At 32.7% G+C, this 11,951-nt stretch overlaps 1 long non-coding RNA gene across 1 annotated transcript; it reads right to left on the minus strand.

Annotated features, from left to right (window-relative positions):
• Nucleotides 1-4,262: 4,262 nt before the first annotated feature.
• Nucleotides 4,263-9,618, minus strand: LOC120356198. Its single transcript, XR_005573965.1, has 3 exons — nt 9,365-9,618; nt 8,559-8,739; nt 4,263-4,365 (listed from the first exon to the last, which is right to left on the minus strand). It is a non-coding gene; the product is annotated as an uncharacterized LOC120356198 (long non-coding RNA).
• Nucleotides 9,619-11,951: the final 2,333 nt, after the last annotated feature.

An 11,951-nucleotide genomic window follows, 5' to 3' on the forward strand; every position in this document is an offset into this window, starting at 1 on the left:
AATTGTCACTCTAATGAGTCACCCCTATAGACTAACGTATGATAAGATAATGTTAAGTTAATAATTAATATGATATTAATTAATGTTAATATGATAAGTGTTAAAAAAATCAGGCAACTTGCCTTTTTTCCAATATCTCAAGGTAATTGAAATTGATAAAACAGATTTGATATTATTTACAGATACATTTTTGGTTTTGAGGTGAAAGCTGCAAACAAAAATAGAGTACAAAAATTGTCAATCTAAAAGCTGGAATTCAAGTTTAGAGCAGGTACTTAGCAGATGAAATAAGATCTGCTTGCAAGTTTCTATGTGGTCAAAAATGAAAAAAAATGAATCAACCTACTCGTCTGACAAGTCCGAACTGATAACTTAAAATGAGAGTAACTCTCTACTCTACCATAGTATACGTGATACGACCTTGAACGGTGGTTTTGGTTTACCACAATGGAATAGTATTGCAATATAAACACAAGATATTTATTCTCTATAACAAAGTTTGTTTATTAAAAATTTCAAATAGTATTGGATTGAAATTCATATGAAATATGAAAATAGAAGGGTCTTTTAATTCATCGCAAGACGCATCAGTGAAGTTAATTAGAGCATGTATTTTTAAGGTTCTACTCGCATTCCACTTGGAAATGCTATACTTGCCCAAATATATGTGGTCTATTTAAAAAAATCTGGTGTGGCGCACTCACACAACTTTCCTTGCTCATTGAACTATAAAGCCTCATTCTTAAACGAGAATGATTAGGGGAATAATTAATGACGATGGGGGGCAACATATTTGAAACTACGATTAGACTTCTGTATATGTGTATAGTTGTTTTCAGAGTACTTTTTCCTTTGTATAAATTGTGAAATTCGATATTTTTTTAAAGTCGTCAAAACAGTTGTTCTACAGATGAAATATCTCGATGTGTTCTTTTATGAACTGCTCTACCTACCTACCTCATGCACGAGAAAGAGGCTACAAAGTCAATTTCTCAAGGATGGGGTGGAACCCCTCATTAGTTTCTCAGAAAGGAGACTCATTCAGTTAATAGAGCCGATAAATAACTATACAGGGTATGAATTTGAAAAAAATCGGTCAAGTCATTTTGAGAAAATCGTGAAACACATGTTTTTAGTGATTATCCGCCATTTTTCTCAATAATATTACGGAGCTCCTGAAATTTTCCCAGAAATGAGACTCATGTCAGTTGATAGGGCTAATAATAGCTATCCATAGTATAAATTTGAAGAAAATCGTTTGAGCCGTTTTCGAGAAAACCGTGAAAAACATGGTTTTTAGTGATTATCCGCCATTTTTCTCAATAATATTACGGAGCTCCTGAAATTTTCCCAGCAATGAGACTCATGTCAGTGATAGGGCCTATGAATAGCTATCCATGGTATGAATTTTAAGAAAATCGTTCAAGCCGTTTTCGAGAAAACCGTGAAAAACATGGTTTTTTAGTGATTATCCGCCATTTTTCTCAGGAATATTACGCAACTCCTGGAATTTTCCAGAAATAAGACTCATGTCAGTTGATAGGGTTATAAATAGCTATCCATGGTATAAATTTGAAGAAAATCGTTGGAGCCGTTTTCGAGGAAAACCGTGAAAAACATGGTTTTTTAGTGATTATCGTCATTTTTCTCAATATATTACGGAGCTCCTGAAATTTTCCCAGAAATGAGACTCATGTCAGTTGATAGGCTTATAAATAGCTATCCATGGTATAAATTTGAAGAAAATCGTTAGAGCCATTTTCGAGAGAAAACGTGAAAAACATGGTTTTTAGTAATTATCCGCCATTTTTTCCGCCATCTTGAATGAATTTGATTGAATTTTATTGTCGGGCCTCTTGGTATAAGGACCTTAAGTTTAAAATTTCAAGTCAATCGGATAATTAGGAATGGAGTTATCGGTTCACATACATACACACACACACACACACACACACACACATAACACATACACACACACACACAGAACAATACCCAAAAATCATGTTTTTGGACTCAGGGGACCTTGAAACGTATAGAAAACTTGAAATTGGGGTAACTTAATTTTTTTGGAAAGCATACTTTCCTTACCTATGGTAATAGGGCAGGAAAGTAAAAATTGGAAAGTATAAGATAGAATATGATACAAGAGAATTGAATCATGAAATTGATAAATTTCACAAGATTAATCATTCGTTTTCATTATTAGCTATACAGAACATAGTTTCACCACTTGAAGTTATACTACGTCAAAGCATAACCAGTGTTTAATGATTAGAAATTCTTAATAACTTTTTGCGGGTTGTTCCAACGTTGAAATCGTAGATGGAATTCTTAAATTCAGATTTATAAATGTCAAGTCATTTAAATTAGTACAATCATCGCATGACAGGGAAGCTTGACATCACAATATATCTCAATTTTAACTAGTAGTTTTGTGAACAGTAGACCTCACGTAGTATTCTCATCCACAAGTACCTGATTGAATAGACCTTATGGAAATACAGCAATAGACTGGCTTCTCTACACATCTGTATAATCACTATTGTCAGCTGATTTATGATGAATAATTCTATAGTCTGATTTTTACGGTAATATTGGCGTATGAAGGAGGCTCCTTTTTTCTTTTATATTATCCTTGAAATGCAAAATTTCCAAAACCTTGTATATACGTCGACGCGCAATTTAAAAAGGAACATACCTGTCAAGTTTCATGAAAATCTATTACCGCGTTTTGCCGTAAAGCGCAACATAAAAACATTAAGAGAAATGCCAAACCGTCGACTTGAATCTTAGACCTCACTTCGCTCAGTCAATAAATTTTGTGAAATTTTTCACTGAAAAAACATAATCTACAATATTCAGTCGTCATGAAGATGGAAAGCATTTAAATGAACAACTAGCTTACCATTCTAATTTTTATTATCATTTTTTTTCGTTTGATATTAGATTAAAAATAGCAACATAAATAGTTCCGAAAGTCGTACCTACACACATGGCTTATTTAAGTTGTATCATCAGTGGGAAAAAGTTATCCATGCAGATGCGCCCCTCTTTAAAATTGACACCAAGTTCAAACAGGATAACTATAGTCACCGCACGAAAATAGTCCGATGGAAATTGGAACACATAAGTGTAACGTTGCCAACAAGAATTGATCAACGTTGTCCACAGCTAAATATTAATGAGAATAATTAATATTTGTATGATACACCTGACGAGTCGGCAACGTCTATAGGGGTGAGGGGGACTGATCTGTTCTAATTTCCATCGGACTATTCTCGTGCGGATGACTAATAGAGAACTCACTCAATACTCAGGAGAACTAGTATACTCTTTAGATTCAGGACTCGGCAGTCACAATAACTGAGTCAATAAACCTCTTATTCTAATAATCTAGAGCCAGTGGCGCCATTTCACCAAACTGCTAGGGGGGGGGGGGGGGGCAAAAACCAAGAGGTATGAGGGGGGGAAGGAATACCCCCAAGGATAGAGGGTCCTGGGTTTTTCCCCATATTACATCCAAGAAGTTATTAAATGCTAAATTTTTTCCAGTTTTATACAAATGTGGTAGAAGTATCAATAGGACTACAAACATAACATTATTAGTATTAAATCATGAAATATTTATTAGAAATATAGACCTACAGAGAGCCCTAAAGTAGGAATACACTGAAACAGATTTGTTAAAAATCATGGAACAGATAAATTTTTCTTTTACAATAACAGTTTCAACAATTTCATTGAGGATCATATCTAAATTGAAAATAGCTTTCAATAGAAAGCTAAGAAAACTTTAAGCTGGTTCCAGAATTTTCATCAACTCTGTACATACATTGATTGTCTGTGCCCTTTCTTTGCTTTCATTGTGACATCATGCAACTTGTTAGTTCTCATGTTGAAATTTATGCAATAACTCACTTATTGCTCCTGATCAATAATTGTACTATTCTATTTTGAGCGTCAATACTATACCACAGAGAAAATATATTCTTTATTACTCCGTACCCGTAGCCATACTACCAAGGCAATTTGCTACATTGTTGATACTGTAGGACAAATGATACTACTGCTGTTTAAAAAAAGTATTAAATCAGTATGAGATTCAAGGATTCGTGTAGATAGCCGGCATTTTCATTATTTATCTGATACTTGAGGGGCTCGGCCCCCCCCTTCCCCTGTCTAGAGCTAATAGTGAAAATTAATGCATAAATTTAAGTTACCAGATAATGAAAAATAGATGAGAACAGTTAAAGCGTGACTTACCATTGAAACCACATGAATGTCTGCCCAACTTGGTACAATGAGTAATAAAGAGACCATAGAGCCGCAAATATTGGTTTACAGCAAAACTTTTGTGAAATGAACCTGCAAAAATGATAAGAATGATAAATCAAGGATTTTGAAACAAGAGAAGCAAAAATGTTTTAGCTGTAAAACAATTCACTACATTGAAATTTTGTATTTCTCAATAAATTATTAATATGCACTTTCAGGAATTTAGTTAAATAAAGGATACATAGTAAGTATATTACTCCAGAAATAACATTAGAATCGTTCCGTGAATTCTACTGGATAACTCTTCAGAGTCTATAGTAATTTTTCAATCGATTCTTCCATACCAGATAGACAACGCATACGGAATCTTTGATTCCTCTAAGGGTGGCAACTAACGACGGGACAAGTGTGTTGAACATGTGTAACACACACGTTCGTCATACATGTTGTATCATCAGCGAAATGCTTTGAACAAACTTTTTTGAGATTGGGGGTTTTGTATCTTCGACTTTTTTTAGTTTATTTTTTCTTCGCTGGTCTGTGGTTAGATTATTTTTGCAGCATTCTATTTGTAATTTTCAAGTGGTTTATTTATCATTTCAGAAGCTGCAATTTTATTTTAGAAGCATTTTTTTTTTGTTAAATGCCTTTCGCACGAATGTCTTTTTTGTTCGAAGACAAGTCCGTTCGACACACTAAGTGTGGAGGACAAGTCTTGTCCTCGCGTTAGCGGCCGGCCTAACTTGAAGCTGTGTACTTTACATATTGAAACTCGCTACGTGAGCAAATAAATCAGCCACTGCGATAACTCACAACTATCAACCGAATAAAAAGGAACCTATAATGATTCATTGTAAAGTTTTAAATACCCGTTTATAGAGAATAATTGTGAACATGGGAGATACAAAATAACATTTTGTAATAATACTATAATGACTAAGATATATATCAATTTATGCATTATGAAATAGAATTATAGCACCCTTTTAAATTAATAAAATTAATAGATTATAGCACCCTTTCAAATAATAAAACAATGATACAAATTGTAACGTAACTACTACTTCCGGTGATCCCACCATCGTGGATTATAATGTTTACTAATAGTTTTGTTATTTTCATAAATATGTTTATTAGTAAACATTTATAACCTGACGATGTTTGATCACCGAAACTAGTAGTTACGTTACAATTTGTATTATGTTGTATTAATTTAAAGTGTACTATAATCTATTTTATAAATACAAGAAAGTAGCCCTGAATTCATACATTTTAAAACATTAATGCAATACAGTACAAGTTTATTGTATAAATAAGTAACAAGTTCAGTTATAATATAATAGAATACTACGATAGAAAAAGTTTCTTATAAAAATTGGAATGCAACAGCAAACATTTTAATTGTTGAAAAGATATCATTTATAATTTCAGGCTAGATAAACTTTTGCCCTAACTGAATTGATTACTTACTGTCTGATAAGTTCTCAACTATGAGTAAATAAAAGAGCATAACTTATTGAAATTATATAATTACTGATACCGGAAACTTCCTCACTGACCTTTCAGTTGAGATTAAGATTGAAATTTGGTAAGGTAAATTTCATAATTAATTTCAATAAATCGATACAAATTAATACAATATATGAGGGATCCTCCCATGCATTCGTTACATCAATGTTTTTAGAGAATTAACTTTAACTTTTGGGGTAGTTGAGAATTTGTGTTTTTTTTTGTGTTTTGGATCCATGTGTTAATAGTTTTCAACAAAAGAACATAGTCCTCATAATTTTTCCCTACTACTTATGCATTGATCTCCGAATGGAAAACAGTTCTACCTACACTTATTCTGCTGGCAAACTGCAGACTATTTATGTTATATCTGAGTCTAGGCAATTAAGTGATTCATTTATTCATGTATCACTACTATGCGTCATCTGACTAACTCAATGCATTGACATACAATCAAACCTTCCACTGAATTACTCATCGATCTCAAATAGATTATTTTTGATTCCTATACAAAATTCCTACTTAAAATATAAATACTGTGAACGCTGAGTTTCTTTAAATAAATACAATTATTTGTAAACATATAAATCAATTTTTCGGGAAATCTACTCAGAAATCAGGAATGCGTACAAGAAAAAAGATTTAAAATGTCTCATGTCTAATATCTGACTTCACACATAGAAAGCAGTTTGATGAGTTTTCGACCTAACCATGATAATCTTAACTCTCGTTAACAAAATCTGATGTATCTTTTTGGTTATATTTTAAAATATAATTTTTGGATATCAGTATTTATCAAACTAAGTGCCGGTTGCACAACAGCCGGTTAAATTTTACCGTGATTATTCCACGAGAACCCCAGAGTAGGCCTTTTAGAAAAGATGACTCCTCTGATTGGTTCTCGTGAAATTGATCACGGTTAACATTCAACCGGCTGTTGTGCAACCGGGCCCAAGACGTTCAATTAAAACTGCGTTGACACAGTTCAAGCGCAAATAATTTGAGTTTTGGCACCAATTTATAATTGATTGGATCAATCAATCTCTTTATTCAAGACATACAATGTATATTATTATTGTTCATGAATGCGTCATCGCATTAAACAATAATTCTAATTCTTAACATAAAACTAGAAAGATAGAAAGAAGCAGAACAAAAAAAAAAAGAAACAATAACAATCACGGTGGTAATAATACATCAGATAATAATTATATGGATGCATTACTGTCCCTGCAGGGTGAAAACCCAGTGTATAGTAAGGAGTTGCCAGTGAATTGTAAGGAGTTGGAATTGAACAAATTTTGGTATGATGTTAGACGCAACACCCAACACTAACTTACTCGAACTACTATAGAATAAACACTACTCGAAAATGGCTGAAATTTCAGCGAGGAACTATTAAATATGATAAAAAATAAGTTTTAGAGACAAATTGATGATCGGAAAAATTTTGTGATGAGTTGAATGAGTTGGTAAAACAATTCTGTATTGTCATTAGTTTAAAGGAAATTGATGATCGGAAAAATTTTGTGATGAGTTGGAAAACAATTTCTAGTCATTAGTTTAACGGGAACGTAAGTAAGGAGCAATCCTCGATAAATGTAGACAGAGTGTGTGTGTCTCAGAAAAAAGTGTAACAGCCGAAAACTATAGATTCTACATGCGATTTGCAACAAGATAATATATGTCCAGTAAAATTTTCTTAAATCGACCTTATAGTTTTCGAGATATATAGAGATTTAAATATTTTTGAAAACGACAATAACGATAAAATATTAGTCAAAACCAATTCGAAGGACATGGATGGAAAGAGGAAGAAATTCAATAAGATTAATAATTTATTTGTCTTTGACGTTTATTCAAACTGTTGAAATTTGGCTTTTATCGTAGGCTACGAATGTACTTTATCATGTGTACTCATAAAAAAGTTCAAAAAGTCAAACAAATGAACAAATTTTATGAATCTTATTGGAAATTTGCCCTCTTCCAACCATATTTTCAGAATTGGATTTTGACTATTATTTTCTATTGATGAAAAGATAAGAAATGCAAAAACCACAGATGTATTGATACTTAGACTTATCATTGACACTTATCAGAGATTGACAATGGTGTATAACCGAAACCGGCTAAGTATCATAAATCTGTGATTTTTGACAATTTCTTAGTGTTTTATTCACTAGATAATTAACACAATATCAACTTTCAACTACACAAAAAGTATTATTTTTCTAGTATAACGTTTTCAAAAATATCTAAAGATCTATAGTGTGGTCCACGGTATAATGGCAGGGATAAAGATAGAAGAAAAGCGATGCCAACTCTCTGCATTAACTAACTATATTTCTACACCGTCAAAAACATAATTGTCATTGTTGTGGACCTAGAAAAGGATAGTACCACCGGCTTTGTCGAATGATAGACAAGGATAGCGAAACCGAAGTTGATCAAAACTGTCATTATGACGTGGACCTCACTATAGGCTATATATCTCGAAAACTAAGGTCGATACAAGAGAATTTTACTTGACATTTTTTTCAATTTCAAGTAGCCTAGAATTCATGGCCTTCGGCTGTAATGCTTTGTTTTTATATACAGAGGGACACTCTGTATATATAACAAACTACTCTGGAAAATGTTCCAGAATCTAAATGTTTTCTACTGTGATAATGATAGCTACTACTAAAAATGAGAGATAGAATTGAAAGAGACAAATATGAATCTACTTACTAAATATTCTTAGTAGCCTATATGAATCTAAAATATTTCACTACCCAGTGAAAGACAAAATATGCCAACAAGAGAAAGCACATCCATCATGTACTCAGTGTCGAGTCCTATGTAGGGTGCCAGCCACATATGTTGGTTTGGTGTGCATCTTGGCAGCAAGGGTGGTTCCATCTTTGGCCAGCAGCTGTGTGCGAGCTGGCAGAATTCCGTTATTTCCATAAAGTCCTAAATAACACAAAATGGTAATTGATTGGTTTTCGTGGAACTAATCACGATTAAAATTTAACCGGCTTTTGTGCAACCGGCACAGAGACCGGTCGGCCGCTTTTTCAACATAGATGACACATCATCTGCTAATTAAAATTTAAAGCTTATTATTTATCCAAAAAAGTTTATAATCAAATTCAAACATAATTATAGTTAATTTGAATTATTATGTTACGATGATAACAACTGCTTACTAAGCAGTTTTTAGATTAAATTTAAAAATATAAATAAGTTAGCGAAGTTTTGAGCGTAGTTAGGTTGATTCATTGATGTAAAAACAATAGCTAGCGGTTGCTTTTATCTACCTGGATACACAAAATTTCATATCGGAATATTCATTTCCAAAATTACATTCATTAATTTTAAAAAAGGTTAATAATTATCAGGAGGAACTGATTTGTGATTCCTGCATAAACATGGGTCATTGTCCAAACCAATTAAGGGGCTGATATAAAATTAAATACTTTTCATTTTATTTTACCTGTTATACTTTAAAATAGAATTGTTTAATAACTAGATTCAAATTAGTATAGTAGCCTAAATTATTTATGGATAACTTAAAAAGTCCATAAAAGTCACTTACCGGGAATCTGCACGTACAACGATGTAAAGGCGAATAGGTAAATAATATTCATACATCTCAAAAGAGATTTCTTGTGTATCTTATTTCCGCCATTATTGCGTTGTTTAGATCATTAGCTATGTAAAATGAAGCTAAAGTTCATTAATTAAACACAAACATTGATTGGGATTCTAGAAAGCTCAACTGAAACGACAAACCACTACAAGAACAGAACTGCCAATCGGCAAACGCAAAGCAACAATAGAAAGCAAGGAAGCGACAACTGCAACAACTTGCTCTACACTTTCAAGTCTACCAACAGAACAATTGGAAACGCCCTTCAGAAATAATAATACTTTTCAACTTCTCAAACTCATACTGATCATAAATATCCATGATTATGAAGATCATGGTGATAAATGATATTGTATAGAAGTAAATATGTGTTGTGATTGAATAAAAAATAGCTGACAGACAGCTACAGAATCTTTTTAGAGCAACCTATCTGAATGCAATAGAAGAGAATCGTTGAATTCTCCATTGTAAAATTTTACGGTCTTGCAATATATCTGAATGTTCACATCAGAGATAAAGAACTGCAGGTGAACAATTTTAAGGTTAGATTGTGAGGCTAAGTGCCGATTAAATTTTAACCGTGATTAACTCCATGTTCTTTTCAAAAACGCCTTCTCTGATTGGTTCTCGTGAAATTGATCACGGTTAAAATTAAACCGCTGTTGTACAACCGGGCTTAAGATTGAGTTTAGGTTTGTCTGGAATATGAGACCCATCAGTATTATAGATGTGGAGCATAGATAATAATATCAAGTGACTTAGTTGGCTTATAGGTATGGTGCCAAAGTTTTCAGGTCACACCTGATTTAATATCAGGGCCTTTGACATAACTATCAGCTGTTATTAGGCAGCCGGGACCGAAGACCTGTCGTGTCCATCCATGGTGGAGAATCAAGAAAAATATCTTGCTGGCCGGGATTCAAATGAATTATGAAGTTAGCATCTCCACTCATTTATGGTCTTAGACCATGTCAGAGCATGGATTACTTACAAAGAATGATCAAAAGCAGTAATATTTTTGAGAGCTCTCTCTTCATCATGAATATAATATTATCGGCAACAAATATATCGGCAAGTGGAAAAAATGTGAAGCTACACACGTGCGCCGACTTAGAAACAAACCTTCGGGTGGGCTCAATACTCAGAGGTATGGGGGGGGGAGGGGGTTAGAACACTGATCAAATAATACAAGGATATTTTTCGAACATTTTTTTAATTACAAATAGGATTTTTTTCAGAAAATGAAAAAGTACATCTAAAGATTTGTTTTTTTTATAGGTAGCTATTAGGTAGCTGATCGGTGGAAATAGTAATGAACATCCATAGATAACGTTCATATCTCTCAATATACACACAATATACAACTTACAATATACACTTTTCAATACAAGACAGTGTTTTTATATTGAAGATTGAACAAAAACCAAAGATAAATTATTTATTCCCAATAAATGGAATAAATAGCATGCATTTCATTAAAAAGTGGACAGTAAAAGAGTATTTTGGTTGGAAATAATGAACGAGAAATTCTATGATAAAACTACGACACAATTAGACAATAAGGTCTTGAGAAGAAATTAAAGTTACAACATTCTAATCTAATAACTCAAAAAAGATAACGAGCAAATAATTACGACTAATTATAATCTTAATTATTGTTATTACATAGGTACCACTAAATACTACACAGAATATCACACTTTCAAAATTATTATAATGTACTCACAATAATGTTCATTATTAATCAATGTAATAAAAAATGGCAACGTTCCATCCATTCAGATGAATTATGTGAATTTAAAATTAAATGTTGACAGTTCCTTAAGTGTATATACAACAAACATTATTTGATTTGAATGTATGCTAAAGATAAACTCAATAATTAATTTGGAAAATATCATTGAATACCAGCTATATCCGAATACAGAATCCAAAGTTACATTATAAAAATACATTACACAGTTCGAGTTGGCGAAGTCAACCCAATAAAAGACAATGTTTTGTACCTACTTATTCATCAGACATTTTCCAACCAATCATACTTCTCTATGTGCCGGTTGCACAAAAATCAGTTGAATTTTAATCGTGATTCATTTCTCGAGAACCAATCAGAGAAGCCTCCTTGTCGAAAAAACCTTCTCTGATTGGTTTTCGTGAATTAATTACGATTGAATTTAACCGCTTTCGTGCAATCAGGCCTATGTTTCCTAGTTATTAAGAGTTCATTTCGAAAACCAACTGTCGACCTTTACAAAGCAATAAAAATAAATAAAGTCCATATTGAAAAAAAAACAACAAAGAGAAATTTCTACAAACAAGTTGGATGCAGGGTTTTGACTACTATAATTATAATATTTATTCATGGATATAATTTCAAATCATAAAAATATGATAAGGAAGGAACAACTAAGGCCCGCCACAAAGTAGACCCACACTAATCCACGATAAAGCAACCCACGCCGTGGGTGTTCTGTAAACCATTGCTAGCTGTCCAGACAACTGTGTAATAATAAAATACATGCAATGATAATCC

This window comes from Nilaparvata lugens, unplaced genomic scaffold (genome assembly GCF_014356525.2).
Source record: "Nilaparvata lugens isolate BPH unplaced genomic scaffold, ASM1435652v1 scaffold6128, whole genome shotgun sequence".
NCBI classification, from domain to species: domain Eukaryota; kingdom Metazoa; phylum Arthropoda; class Insecta; order Hemiptera; family Delphacidae; genus Nilaparvata; species Nilaparvata lugens.